At 41.4% G+C, this 15898-nt stretch overlaps 1 long non-coding RNA gene across 1 annotated transcript in view; it reads right to left on the bottom strand.

Annotated features, from left to right (window-relative positions):
- Positions 1-14540, bottom strand: part of LOC140469390 (uncharacterized) — a 48100-nt gene extending 33560 nt beyond the window's left edge. The window contains exon 1 of the long non-coding RNA XR_011956087.1: positions 14256-14540. This is a non-coding gene — a long non-coding RNA (uncharacterized lncRNA). The remainder of the gene's footprint in view (positions 1-14255) is intronic.
- Between the last annotated feature and the right edge of the window lie 1358 nt (positions 14541-15898).

Genomic DNA, 15898 nt, shown 5'->3' with positions numbered 1-15898 from the left:
GTGAACTAATCTAAGCCCAATCCGCCTACACTATCCCATCATCATCTATGTGCTTATCCAAGGATTGTTTAAATCTCCCTAATGTGGCTGAGTTAACTACATTGGCAGGCAGGGCATTCCACACCTTTAACACTCTCTGATTAAAGAACCTACCTCTGAAATATATCACTCCTCAATTTGTAGCGATGCCCCCACCTACAAGCTGACGCCATCATCCTAGGAAAAAGAAATGGGCTGAGAAGTGGCAGATGGAGTTTAATTCAAATAAATGTGAGGTGCTGCATTTTGGGAAAGCAAATCTTAGCAGGACTTATACACTTAATGGTAAGGTCCTAGGGAGTGTTGCTGAACAAAGAGACCTTGGAGTGCAGGTTCATAGCTCCTTAAAAGTGGAGTCGCAGGTAGATAGGATAGTGAAGAAGGTGTTTGGTATGCTTTCCTTTATTGGTCAGAGTATTGAGTACAGGAGTTGGGAGGTCATGTTGCGGCTGGACAGGACATTGGTTAGGCCACTGTTGGAATATTGCATGCAATTCTGGTCTCTTTCCTATCGGAAAGATGTTGTAAAACTTGAAAGGGTTCAGAGGAGATTTATAAGGATGTTGCCAGGGTTGGAGGATCTGAGCTACAGGGAGAGGCTGAACAGGCTGGGGCTGTTTTCCCTGGAGCTCAGGAGGTTGAGGGGTGACCTTATAGAGGTTTACAAAATTATGAGGGGCATGGATAGGATAAATAGGCCAAGTCTTTTCCCTGGGGTCGGGGAGTCCAGAACTAGAGGGCATAGATTTAGGGTGAGAAGGGAAAGATATAAAAGAGACCTAAGGGGCAACTTTTTCACACAGAGGGTGATACGTGTATGGAATGTGCTGCCAGAGGATGTGGTGGAGGCTGGTACAATTGCAACATTTAAGAGACATTTGGATGGGTATATGAATAGGAAGGGTTTGGAGGGATATGGGCCGGGTGCTGGCAGGTGGGACTAGATTGGGTTGGGATATTTGGTCGGCATGGACGGGTTGGACAGAAGGATCTGTTTCCATGCTGTACATCTCTATAACTCTTTGACTTTCACTGTCTACCCTATCTAATCCTTGATCATCTTGTATGTCTCTTTCAAATCCCCTCTTAGCCTTCTTCTTTCCAATGAGAACAAGCCCAAGTCTCTCAGCCTTTCCTCATAAGACCTCCCCTCCAGACCAGGCAACATCCTGGTAAATCTCCTCTGCACCTTTACCAATTCTTCCACATCCTTCCTGTAATGGAGCGACCAGAACTGTACACAATATTCCAAGTGCAGCCGCACTAGCATTTTGTATAGTTGCAGCATGACATTACAGCTCTGGAACTTAATCCCTCTACCAATAAAACCTAACACACCATATGCCTTCTTAACAGCACTATCAACCTGGGTGGCAACTTTCAGAGATCTATGTACATGGACTCCAAGATCCCTCTGTACATCCACACTGCCAAGAATCTTTCCATTGACCCAGTATTCTGCCTTCCTGATACTCTTCCCAAAGTGAATCACCTCTCATTTAGCTGCACTGAACTCCATTTGCCACCTCTCTACCAAATTCTGCAGTTTATCCAAGTGCCCCTGCAACCTGAAACATTCTTCCACACTGTCCACTACTCCACTATAGTGTCAACTGCAAATTTCCTAATCCATCCACCTATGTCTACATCCAAGTCATTTATAAAAACAATAAACAGCAGTGATCCCAAAACATATCCTTGTGGCACACCACTAGTAGCCGGATTCCAAGATGAATATTTTCCATCTTTCTTACAGAAAGCCAGTTTCTAACCCAAATTGCCAAATCACCCTCAATCCCATGCCTCTGCATTTTCTCCAAAAGTCTACCATGTGGAACCTTATCAAAGGCCTTACTGAAGTCCATATATAAATTGTCAACTGCTCTACCCTCATCCACATGCTTGGTCACCTTCTCAAAAAACTCAATGAGGTTTGCGAGACATGACCTGCCCTTGACGAAACCATGTTGACTATCTGCAATCAAATTGTTGCTTGCTAGATGATTATAAATCCTATCTCTTATAATCCTTTCCAAACCTTTTCCTACAATAGACACAAGGCTCATTGGTCTATAATTGCCTGGGTCATCTCTACTCCCCTTCTTGAACAAGGGCACAATATTTGCAATTCTCCAGTCCTCTGGCACTAAGCCTGTAGACAATGACGACTCAAAGATCAAAGCCAAAGTCTCTAACACCTCCTCCCTAGCTTCTCAGACAATCCTCAGATAAATCCCATCTGGCCCAAAGGATTTGTCTATTTTCACTCCTTCTAGAATTGATAACACCTCCTCCTGACTAACTTCGATCCTTTCTAGTCTAATATCCCATATCTCATTCTTCTCCTCCACAATATTTTCCTTTTCTTCAGTGAAAACAATGAGAAATATTCATTTAGCACCCGTCAGATCTCCAAAGGGTCCACACACAACTTCCCACTTCAGTCTTTGACTGGCCCTATTCCTCCCTTAGTCATCCTTTTATTCCTCACATAACCATAGAAAGCTTTAGGGTTCTCCTTTATTCTACCTGCTAAAGACTGATCATATCTTCTCCTTGCTCTCCTTATCTCTCTCTTTAAATCCTTCCTAGCTAACCTGTAACTCTCCAGCGCCTCATCTGAAACATGTCATCTCAATGTCACATAAGCCTCCTTTTTCCTCATAATAAGAGATACAATTTCTTTAGTAAACAACTGCTCCCTTACATTATCACTTCCTCCATGTCTGACAGGGACATATCTATCAAGGAGACACAATATCTGTTCCTTAAAACTGCTACATTTCAATTGTCCCCATACCCTACATTTTGCTACCCCATTCTATGCATCCTAAGTCTTGCCTAATTGCATTATAATTGTCCTTCCCCCATCTATAATTCTTGCCCTGTGGCATGTACCTATCCATTTCCATCACTAAACTAAGGGTAACTGAATTATGGTCACTCTCTCCAAAGTGCTCACCTACAACTAAATCAAACACCTGACCTGGTTCATTACCAAGTACCAGATCCAGTGTGGCCTCCCCTCTTGTTGGCCCTTCGACATACTGTGTCAGGAAACCCTCCTACACACATTGGACAAAAACTGATCCTTCGACGTACTAGAGTTATTGCATTTCCAGTCAATGTTGGGGAAGTTAAAGTCCCCCATAATGACCACCCTGTTCCTTTCACTCCTACCCAGAATCATTCTGCCAATCCTCTCTTCCACCTCCCTGTAACTCTGCAAAGGCCTATAAAAAACTCCCAGCAATGTGACCTCTCCTGTCCTGTTTCTAACCTTAGCCCATACCACCTCAGCAGACGAGTCCTTGTCAAAAGTTCTTTCAGCCACCGTTATACTGTCCTTGACTAACAAGGCCAAACCTTCCCCTCTTTTACCGCCTTCCCTGTTCTTAATGAAAAATCTTGGAACCTGCAACATCCATTCCTCACCCTGCCCTATCCATGTCTCCGAAATGGCCATAACATCGAAGTCCCAGGTATCTATCCATGCTGCAAGCTCACCTATCTTATTTCGGATACTTCAAGTGTTGAAGTAGACACATTTCAAACCAGCTTGCTGTCTGCCAGCACATTCCTGAGACCGTGAAATCCTGTCCATGCCCTCTCTACTGTCATCCGCCTGTGCACTGGAACTACACATCAGGTTCCCATCCTGCTGCTGAGCTAGTATTAACCCACCTGAATAGCACCAGAAAATTTCCCACCTAGGATATTAGTATCCCTCTGGTTCAAGTGAAGACCATTCTGTTTGTACAGGTCCCACCTTCCCCAGAATGAGCCCCAAGTACCTGAAACCTTCCCTCCTGCACCATCCCTGCAGACATGTGTTCAGCTGATATCTCTCCCTATTCCTTGCCTCGCTATCACATGGCATAGGTAACAAACCAGAGATAACAACTCTCTTTGTTCTCACTCTCAGCTTCTACCCTAGCTCCCTGAAATCCTGCCTTACATCCCTATCCCTCTTTCTACCTGTGTCATTGGTACCTACATGGACCACGACTTGGGGCTGGTCACCCTCTCCCTTCAGGACCTCAAAGACATAATCAGGAAACCCTCCTGATACTCTTCTGAAGTCAAGTTTCACACATTTTCCTGACCAAATGTTATTTCTGACAATGTTTTTTTGGAAAACCCTGAATTTACAGAAAATATTTCAGTGGAAGAGGATATTTCAATGGATGGGAATTGTATTCCATGCAGAAACCTTTCAATTACAGTTTTACCAGCTCTGTTCAACGTGCATGCGTGTAAAGGTTAGGTTCCAGGATATACATCTCACACACACACACACACACACACACAGAGCTTGGGAGAGACGTTGCACAGTGAACATCACCAGGAAATGCAAGCCATCAGATGTCACTTTTTCAATAGTACAAGTGTGATGGAAAATAATTGGACAATAATGCAGATTTCACGAGATGTTTATTGAAAAACAATCGGGGTGATAAGATTTAAAATGTGAAATTGCATCGAGTTCATCCAATCATTCCACAATATACTATGAAATCGGCCTGATAAGATTAAAAGCATTAATTTACTCTCAAATGTCCTCTGCAATCTCCACACCCAAACGAATAGCAAACTGATCTACTCAAAATAACCACCATTCACACACTAAACATATTGTGCACACATCAATGAAGGCACAGTGAAGAACAACTTTTACCATGTTTTTTAAAAATGGCCAAATTTTACCATGCTCCAAATAACGGTGAATACCATGTCACCTTAGTAGATTACATCTCTAGTTCAGTCTAACAAATCACAATTCTGAGTTTGTGTTTTGCACCAATCAAACCCTTTGACTGGAGTCCTGTCTGAGACCAAGCATTCACTCCCCTCCATGACAATGTAGATTCTTGTTGTCTACGTACCCAGGATTTAAAACAATGTGTGATTCGACTAAGCACAATGCCCCAAAGTTTCCTGGACCATGCAGATAAGGAAAATGCATCAATTCTTACACCTGTGTTTGTGCCAATTAATCTTCTGGATTGGAATCAACACCTGACTGTAAAGGTCATTTACTATGACAGAGTGTAAAAGCCAGTGCCATTAATTATGGCACAGTTGGACACACAGGGCAAGGAACTTTTAAAATTATGTATCCCCCCACCCCCAATGATTTTAAAGCTTGTGTTTGTTTTGCTGTTTGGTGGACTTGTGAGGAATGAACAGAGCACCATGCTGCTTCCCAGCAGCAATCACAGCATCTTTTAGCTGGAAAATGCTTTGGGCTCAATAAACACAAGGCCTTCTTAAGTTCCATTGCCATGCCCAGTATCAATGATTCACTTTCACATCTCTGACATGGTGACAATTTAGGCAACATTCAATATTGATCTCAAAAAGACATGGTTGCCATTGTCAAAACTGAAGTCATAATTACCTCACAATGTCAAATTCGTACCAGCTGTAGTTTCAATTTTAAGTGATCTTTGTTGTGATAGTAACCCTGGATTCATTGACAACAATGCTGCTGTAGCAGTACCTCTGTGAAATTAGATTTGTTTTCCGGTATAAAAATCCCAGGAAAATGACAGTTTTTCATATCATTGCACTAACATTCCCCATTGAACTGATGCAAAATTATCCTGATTGATAACTTAGAGTACATTTGCATTAGTGTTCTCACAGTAGCCAATTAAAATAATAATGGCACAGATGTATTAATCTCAGTAGGTCAAATGAATTAGTTCTAATAACATGATTTGTTTGAACTTTCATGAGATTAAATTCTTAGCTAAATACATCATACTAAACTCCTCTTTGGAATTCTGTCTCATGTTCAGTATATACCATCAGGTCACATGCCTTTGAAGAAAGTGAAAGTGGCAGATGTATTTATTTCAGCTCATTTTAAGGCCAGAAAGTGTCTTGCAACAACACCAGAAGGTTGAGGTTCTGAGGCATATTTGAAATTGCACCTCATCTGAATAACTCCCTAAGCTATAGACACCCATTAGATCACCTGGGGTATCTACAACAAACTTTGTTTTAACTGGCAGCTTATGGACCAGCACTCTTGAAAAAGTAGCAAAGATTATACACCTCAAATACTGCAAAGTTTATTGTACAAGTTGTTCTGCTATAAATGCACGTTTTGTTAACATAGATTCGTGGAAGTGCGATTGACAAATTGAGGACACTGTTTCTACAGCACAAGCTTGTAAAATGTGTGTTGGCTGTAATGCGATTACATTGCCAACACTTTAAGTGTTGTTTCAAAAGCACAATTTTTCTATAATACACGGTTGAACAAGAATGCAACTATCATGTTGTAGAAGAACTACCTGTATTATTCTGTCCAATCATCACAGTTTTGTTAAAACTCATTTACCTCAACATAAACATACTTGTTGTTCAATCCAGTGGCCACACGAAATATCAACAGTTGATTCAATTTTGAGTTGACTTCTCCTCAAAGAGTACGATCTACCATGATGTCCGAGTAGTCAGTTGAGGGTGAGAGTGAGAAGTCTCTCTGCCAGTAAAATTTATTTAAGGCAAAGTTGTATTATTATTTAAGTGATTTATGTTGTAAATAAAGTATAAACAGTTATGTGTATACCCCTTGCATTACGTTTCCATGGCTTAGTTTTACATTGATGTGGACCTCTTGATCATCCAGAATATTTGATCAATTGGCACACTCCAGTCCCATAGGTATTGGAAAATTAAGAAGTTTGCTGTATCTCCATCTTCCAATTTTGACCAGTTGTGACACTGGTAGCTACTCCTGTATAGTTCCTGGGGATCAAGAGGGAAATATATTGTCTGGGACTACCTACTGCTTCTCCTGGCTCCACATTTTCATAGGAGAAAACAAATCAGAGGTTAAACCATCGAAGGAACTGGTGTCACACAATTATTAAAGATGGCTGCCAGATCAACCTTACTATCAGCTGCACCAACATATGGTCAAATGTTGCCCATAAAATTGGACCTTTTATCCAATACTTTCCCCACCAGCAGAAAAACAGATGAAATGAGGGTTAGTTTTGCAGCCAATTTGTTCAATGGGAGTATTGTTGGGTAGTTGCTACTAATGTCATCTTTGTAACAGAGCCAAAAAAAGGCATCTGTGAATACTCCTCAAAAATTGCAAAACAAAACATAGCCATTTGTCTGTAAATGAAACAAATTCCAGCTTTGTCATAATGATAAGGCAGAATAGTTCAGAATTCAGTAACTTAGGTCTCACCAATAACAATCTGCTTCATTAGCTCACTGGTGTTGTCAGGGTAAGCTAAGTCACTCCAGAAGTACCTTGATTTAGCATCATGCTTGCTGCAGAACTTTCAAAATTACCACACAGCGAGGAAATGTTGAAATAACTGCAACAGGAAGACTGGGACATGATTGGAATGTGACTGTTCCAGGAAAAGTCATTGTTCCCATACCTTCTGTAATAGTGGCTTGGCACTCAGCTCTATGGCCTCTTCCATTATAGCAAAGTATTCCTAACCTGCACAAAACAATGTCAGAAGAAAATGGGAAAACAGCATTGGGAAAACAGAACAAAAATCACATTTCCAGCAGATAAAAATCAAAGTCTGACCATTCACACACCAGAACTTCAACTCAGCCTCATAGATGTTAAATCAAAATAGGTTCTGCCACATGTAGAGCATCAATAATGGAGTAAATATACATAAGAGCAATTTGTCTGTAATGGCAACACAAATTTCTATTAAAATCTACAGTAGCTTCAAAAACAAACACTACAGTTAAGGACTGATGACTTTTCCATTGATGATTGCACTAGTGGGCATAACACTGAACATTGCTTTGATTACCTTTGATCCTACTGTTTTCATTTAATTTGTTATGTTTCAGCTAATTTGTTAATTTCCTTTAACCACCTTTAATGCTGAAATTTCACTTGCAACTACTGCCAAGTTAATAAAGTTCCATGCCTCAGATTCTAGACATTTTTTAATCTCCCTTGGTCTCATCTGAGAATCATGCCACTGAGGGTCAGGATTTTGTATTTTGGATCAGGATGCTTGTCTTGATGGGTTAATCGCAGATCCAGATCCTGCACTGTGGGTCAAACAGGAAGGTAAATAGGACCGGTCCATCACATAAGGGGATGCACACAAGAGAGATGACAATCACATCTTGAAGCACTTTCTCAGCATTTTGAAAACATTGAAGGTGAATTCGCCCATATATGCCAATACATTATTGTGGAGGAGAATGCACAAAAGTCTTCCGGGAGCTCTGGGTTCCAGTTCTGTTTCCAACTGACCACTTCCAAACAACCTCTGTCCTCCCGATGCCATGGGGAAACTGGGTCTGCCTGTACAACTCTGATAACTGTCCCTGATTTACCCTTTAATTACCTTAATTAGCTACCTATTGCTTACAGACTCCCTAACCACCCTCCAGAAAAATGTCCCTGTGGCCAATAAACCCACATAACAATAGGAAATTTCACATTTGCCCACCTTACTTGCCATAACTCTAGCAAAATCTTGCCCTTGGATCCCACTGCCTGAAATACTGGGTGGCACAGTGGCTCAGTGATTAGCAAAGCTGCATCACAGCACCAGGGTCCCAGGTTCAATTCCAGCCTTGGGTGACTGTCTGTGTGAAGTTTGCACATTCCCCCCGTGTTTGTGTGGGTTTCCTCAGGGTGCTCTGGTTTCCTCCCAAGTTCCAAAGATGTGTAAGTCAGGTGAATTGGCCATGCTAATTTGTCCATGGTGTTAGGTGGGTTAGTCAGAGGGAAATGGGTCTGGGTGGGTCACTTTTCAGCGGGTTGGTGTGGACTTGTTGGGCTGAAGGGCCTGTTTCCACACTGTAGGGAATCTAATCTCATACCCTCCTTAAACCCATTCACCACCAGTTTCTCTCTAAAGTGCTTCTGAGGTCTCCTCCCAATTGGAAGCTCAGTTTTTGGTTCCTCTAAACTTGGCATTCTCTTCAGATGTTACTGGGTACCACGTAAATGAAATATGTTTTTTGTCAAGAAAAAAAATTTAGTAAACTGGGTCATAATCTTTCTCCCAGCTCACTGTAACAAAAGGAGATATGTGACTGTTAACTGTACATCAACAGGATAGAATGGCCAGGGCAATAAATATTATAGTAAAAAGTCCACACTCTACAAAATTTCCAATCCGTCAAAAAACATTAACTTCAAATTTTGAATACTGCAGGGAAGAAAAGATGAATTTCAATCAATAACCCAAGATCACATAGACGTATTCTTGTGATTTATAGTAAAGGAAATCACATGCTTACTTATAACACACCATCCGTAAGATAAGGAGTGAAAGCTTAGAGTTGTTGTTTAAGTGAGGTTTATAATTAAATCTGCTGGACAAACTATTCCATGATTAAATATCGCTGGTGCCAAATTGATGCCACTTTGCTGATAATTAGAAACTGATGTTGTTTAACTTTGTATTCGGTCCTAATAAGAAAATAGCATAATAAGTTCTATGAATAGATGCCTGAAGGATGTATGTCTTTAGATAGTCCACAAAGGTATAATTAGTACCGTTAGAATCCACCAAAGCTATGAACAATTATGGATTAAGTTACTGGTCAGAAACTAATTTGATCGTAATAAAATTACTTCAGTCATAACAGGCAAGACAATGCTTTGCCTTTATAAGCGCAACCAATGTTTAAACAGACATTAGATTTAGTGGAATTTGCTCACAAATCTTATTTCCAACACTTAAAAATCATGTGTTATTACTAAAGGAGGTTTATTAGCCTGAGCTAAGAGGGGGAATAATGACAATTTTTTTAACCTCTTTGAATCTTGCTGACTGATTTCAAATTCCATTTGAATCATCAATTTGTGGTCACTGAAGAGATGCTTCCTCCCCATCATTTAAACAAAAATCCTTTATCCTTTATGCAAGGGCAGAGAATGTGTACCATTTCTAAAATACCGATGGTTTAACACTTGTATGAGTTTGGAGAAAATTAGCATGCGTGGATTTGGGTGGGATTCCCTTTGGAGGGTTGGTGCAGACTTGATGGGCTGAACAGCCTCTTCCTGCGCTGTAGGGATTCTATGATACTAAGCAGGCTCTTAATTGCCTGCATTGAAAAACGTGGTGCTGGAAAAACACAGCAGGCCAGGCAGCATCCGAGGAGCAGGAGAATCGACGTTTCGGGCATAAGCCCTTCTTCAGGAATGAGCGAAACATCGATTCTCCTGCTCCTCGGATGCTGCCTGGCCTGCTGTGTTTTTCCAGCACCACATTTTTCAACTCTGGTCTCCAGCATCTGCAGTCCTCACTTTCCCCTAGTTGATCTTAATTGCCTGCTTCTGGGAAGATCTTGCAGGCTGACATACTGTCAGCAGCTGCAAGGACCCGAAGCTGCTCCTGACCCACAAATATTTTTTGAATTACATAAGGATCTCCCAGAAGCTGATATAGTAGTTTGGCCACAAAGGAAGTTATTTTTCAGTAGAGTTATCAGTATTTCTTCATCTGTAAGATTATATCACTCCTGGATGTGGACCATTTACCAAAGATGTTAAAGAGCTGAATCAAATCAGGAGTCAAATAATTTCCTTTGATCACTGGAGGTAAAAGCCTGGCAAATAAATCTCCGTAGCTTATTGTATAAGATCATTGGGATCTGAAAAACATTAATTAATGTCATGAGGTGTGCTCCATCCATAGGATATAAAGGATTGTTCATGGGAGGAGCTTTGTCAGAGTTATTAGAGTTCTGTGCTTGTTATCAATGTCATAGCAGGTTATTTTTATAGGGGTTGTATTATGTTTTCAATTAAATCTAATGTCTCTGAAAAAACTGTGATGGAAGTGCCTGATTTATACGCACATGCATAAAGATCATTGTTCGAGCTTGGTTTTAGAAGAGTGGAATATGGGATCAGTTACTTTTCAGAAGCATTTAGAAAATGTCCAGGTCAGACAGCCCTTCTGGAACAGTGACCTAATCCACTGTGTGTGTCAGAGCACTTGTATGACTTTGGGCATAGCTGACTGCTTGCCATAGATGCAGTGTGCCTGGCATGAAGCTGTTGGGGTGAGCTTTGAAGACTGTGAAGAGAAATGGGTGAGAAGGGGAAGTTGACACCACATTACTCCAACAGGGCCTTGAAGGTGGTGGCCCAGGAGAGTGGAGACTTCTTCCTGGAGGACCAGAAGAGATGGCCACACCACACGACTATGACACCTGGTCAGAGTATACGATAGCAATGCCATCCCAGGGTGAGGAGGGCTGAGCTGCAGTGCAGAAAGTCAATGACATTTGCCACTCTGCCAGGATAAGTGTCATGCACTTCTCTCTACTGTCTTTCTATCCATGCCACCACACCCACCTCCCAGCAAGACTTATGCTGTGACATGCCCACTGTTGCATGCAAAACCTTCTCTCATTACCCTCTATCCTCCAACACCACTGACCATGCACACCCCGTGAACTATCTCCTCACTCCCTCAAAATACCTCAACACCTAGCCCTCACATGCACTAGTCCCTGATTTACCCTTTGCTATGCTATGCCATTTGCATCTTACTCTTTCACCCCTTTTGTTGTTTCTGCAGCAGACATCTCATACCAAGGTGAAGTAATGCTGAACAGGTTGATGTAGCATCTGTCTGATATCCCCCTCCGAGACAGATTCCTTACACTTGTAGGAGAACACTACAACATGGTAGTTCAGTGGTTAGCGCTACTACCTCATAGCACCAGGGACCCAAGTTCAATTCCATCCTTGGGCGACTGTCTGTGTGGAGTTTGCACATTCTCCCCGAGTCTGTGTGGGTTTCCTCCGGGTGCTCCGGTTTCCTCCCATAGTCCAAAGATGTACAGATTAGGTAGACAGGTCCCGCTAAATGATCTACAGTGTGCAGGGATGTACAGGCTAGCTGGATTAGCTAGGGAAAGTGGGAGGTGGTGGGGGGAGCTTGGTGGGATGCTCTTCAGAGGATCAGTGTGGACTCAATGGGCTGAATGACCTGCTTCCACATTGTAGTGTTTCTATGATTCTAACACTGCGACTGTTCCTATGGGGACACAGAGTCCTGCCTAGATCCCTGACTATTGGTTATACATGTTCACACTGTGTCGGTCTTCACCCATTCCCTCTCCCAACCCAGAACAGGCCTCTATAGAGACTAACTGTGAATCACTCCCTGGAACAGAGAGGCACGGATTCCCTTTGCAAAGTCAGAATGATCAGATGCCTGACCATGCCTGATGCCCAGGACTTGTATTGCCATGTCAGGCTCACCCCAACTAACGGTGCCACCACTGACTTAACTGCAGACTAATGTTTTGAAGACTTTGTGGCACAGCTGACTGCTTGCCACAGATGCAGTGTGCTTGGCATGAATGCTGATGCCACCTGGTATAGATGTACACTGACGTGGCACATATTACTGAGCAGCACAGCCAGCTACTTGGTTGTATGACTGAGCAAACTGACATTGCAAGGCATGGAAAGGCAGTAGGCCATGAGCTAGCAGATGGGCAAGCAGCCTGGTTCAAGCAATGGACTGGGTTTCTCTCCCTGTGTAGTAACCGTACCCGATGCAGCCTTGCACTTCTGGTTTACTAATGTGCCCATCTAGGAAAGTATGGTTTTCCTGGGTGAACTGTCAGTGCATCAGAGAGGTGCCAAGGTGGTTGTGAAGGTTCACTGAATGTCAGATGCCAATGTCTGTTGGGCAAGGTTGAAGTTTGCAAATCATGCTCTGGGCTGCTGTTTAATCATGGGCAACAGAGAGGTCACTAGGATTTTAATCTTTTTTTGATTTGCTTTATTATTGTCACATGTACCGAGATACAGTGAAAAATGCTGTTTTTGCATGCTATCTAGACAAATCATACATAAGTACAAGTACAACAGGGTAATAGAACAGAACATAGTGTTACATCTGCAGAGAAGGTGCAGGGAAAGTTCAACGTTACTACATGAGAGATCCTATCATATGTTTCATAACAGTGGGGAAGAAGCTGTTCTTGAATCTGTGATATGTGTTTTCAAACTTTTGTTTCTCTGCCTGACGGGACAGAAATTGTGAGGTGAATCAGCCAGGTGGCATGCTCTGGTTTCCAGATCAGGTATTCCTGATGGCTAGTTTAGCAATATCAGAAGCAGTATACCATTGAAGTGAGTCACTCCACCAACAGGGAGCTTGACAAACATAATCTCTAACAATTTTCAACTCACTGCAGCATAGCAAGAATTTTGGCACATGCCTTGTGAAAAGCATAAAAGCTGGAGTGAAATGGTCTTAATGTCAAAATTGGCCTTACTGGACTTCCATCCAGATTCTGTCTCACATCTCACCATAGCCCATGTTACTCAGCTCCTATAAGACACCCCCTTCAATCTTGTTTATATAGATTAAAAATATTTTTTTTTAATCTTGATTTTTGATATTTCAGGTCCTCCTAAAAGTATCACGTATCCGTCATAGCCTGGGACTAATTCCACCAATACATGTAACAGCCAAATGTTTACAAGGTTGGGTCTTGAATTAATTATCTTGCATGTAAATGATATAAATGCATGAAGAAGTCAATTCATAACCCAGAAATATATCTGTATCACAAGCAAATACATCTAAAGTGGACTTGTAATTATGATATAAATTACATTCTGCCTTTTAGAAGCAAGGTGAGTTGTACCAGGTTAAAGAAATGCGGCCAGGATTAAGCAGATACCACAGATAATGAAAGTCAAACTGTAACTTGAAGATTAGTGAAGCATCATTGAAAAAAAACAGGAGTACCAAAACCTATAAAAACCGTGTCCTTTCTGTGGTTGAATGCATTTCTCTGGAGGGTTCAACTATTCGTATATAATTTCAAAGTCAATAACGAAGTCACATGAGGCTGGCACAATTTTAATTTTTTCTGTTGTAATGTTCCAATGATAGAACAGTCATTAACCCCCTCCTCCTGTTGCATCAAACTCATTAACAGAAAAGACTGTCGGGAAAAACCCAAGACAGAATCATTGGGTACTTTTGGACCTGTGAACTTATGACAGCTTAATGTCCTCCTTGGGCCACCATTATATTTTAACAAGTTTATTTTAGTAAAGTCTATTCAGTAACATGACACAATCTGTCATATTGAAGGACTGTCTCTAAACAAATCCACTTTAAACAGCATTGAAGTGATCATTTGAATCTGAAATATTTCCCCTTATTAATAAATAAACAGAAATGGTCTGTAAAGTTTCTTACCTTTCTGGCGTTACTTTGAATCAATGCTATTTCGCTTGCTCTGCACTGGCCAGATATTCCAGGTCAGAAAGTTCATCAGATATCTGTCCTCCTGATATTAGCTGCAAATAATGTTTTCAAGAGGCATCATCAGATCCAAAAGCAAATCAGCATTCTCTCTCGGTCTGGTTGCTGGTCTGGGGGTGGCTTAATCTGAATCACTCAACACTTGTGTGCCACATCTGTTCTGAGGTTTGATGGGTTAACAATCTGTGCCATTTCTTGGGAAGACCTTCCATCAGACAAATATTGTTTTCTTAGTTTTGCAAACAGGTTCTAAGATTGAACACAGAGTACACTCACATGGGCTTTTGAAAAGAAAAGCAGAGGTTAGTATCTTTTAAAAAAAATCCACTCAGATTGAGTCAATAGTCGTAGCTGGACTGATATTTCTCACAACAGAGAATAGCTCAGTAGGTCATTTTCAGCCTGTAGTTTGCACATTGAGGGAGTCTATATGTGGCTTAGTTATTATGTTTCTAATCTGTGGAGGCCGCAGAACACCATAAAACAATTGACAGTCTCTGTTTCTGCTTTTTTTTTAATTTGCAGAAAAATATGTCAAGGTTTCATATAGATCATGCACGTCCATACTGTACACCATCTCCTCAAAACAAAATTATTAAGAACATAATACTTAGATGGTGTCTACAATAAATTGACTGAAAGCATTTGACCTCAGAAAAAGTTATGTTGCATAATGATCAAGGACTGCCATGAAATGTTCCACAATTCCAGGTGGTGGGCATATGCTACCAATACAGAGTAATACTCTCTTTGGTCTAGCCTCAGCCCCCAGGGTCTTTACAAAGTGTCTGTCAATAATAGCCACACATCTGAGCATCAAAGCACTTGTAATGAGCCCTGACTGCTGTATCTCTGGCCGGTCAATCCGCTGAACTGAAAGAAAGCCAGGACACAGTACTCAGGTTTGTGACATTTATTGTAGGTACTGATCATTACTCCGCTGTTTCGGAGACTCAAACTGTATCAATCTTTCTGGCATCCACTTACAATGAACATCTTCTTGCAGCCTACCAGGTGGCTGCTTCCTCCCTCTGCACACAACATATTAGATTTTAGTACAGATAAAGTACTGTCTTATGCGTAACCTTCAAATAAGACCTGAGGGAAAACATCTTTATGCGAATGGTTCCTTACAGACTACATGCCTATTCTTACTTAGTCAACTCATTCACAGGGAGGAGTCACATGAGCTGTGCTCCAGACAGTCTTAGCATCCAGCCAGATGGTCCTCATAGTAAACCTGGAGAAATCCCATTTGTTTCCTTCCCAGGACATCATTTTTATGGAAGCCAGGTTTCAAAGATGAGAGGCTCTGGTCTCTAAACCTGTCATTAGACTAAAGATGGCTCATTCACTGGAAAACCATAATGCTACATTGCTACCAGCTGGCAGGAAGAGATAACCTGGAAAAATTAAAATACACTTCACATAAATCGCAGTCACCATGGGGGCTAATTGTAATCATGTTGCATTAGAGGTAAAGTTAAACTAGATGTGTAATGTTGCCTAACTGTATGTATTGGTCTTTACATTTCTTAGCATGTCTTTCTGGGGACTCTCCTCTTGATATGGATTAT

Source organism: Chiloscyllium punctatum, chromosome 49 (genome assembly GCF_047496795.1).
Source record: "Chiloscyllium punctatum isolate Juve2018m chromosome 49, sChiPun1.3, whole genome shotgun sequence".
In the NCBI taxonomy this organism is placed as follows: Eukaryota; Metazoa; Chordata; class Chondrichthyes; order Orectolobiformes; family Hemiscylliidae; genus Chiloscyllium; species Chiloscyllium punctatum.
Note: the sequence above shows the minus strand (reverse complement) of the source record. Positions and strands in the feature narration are given on the sequence as shown.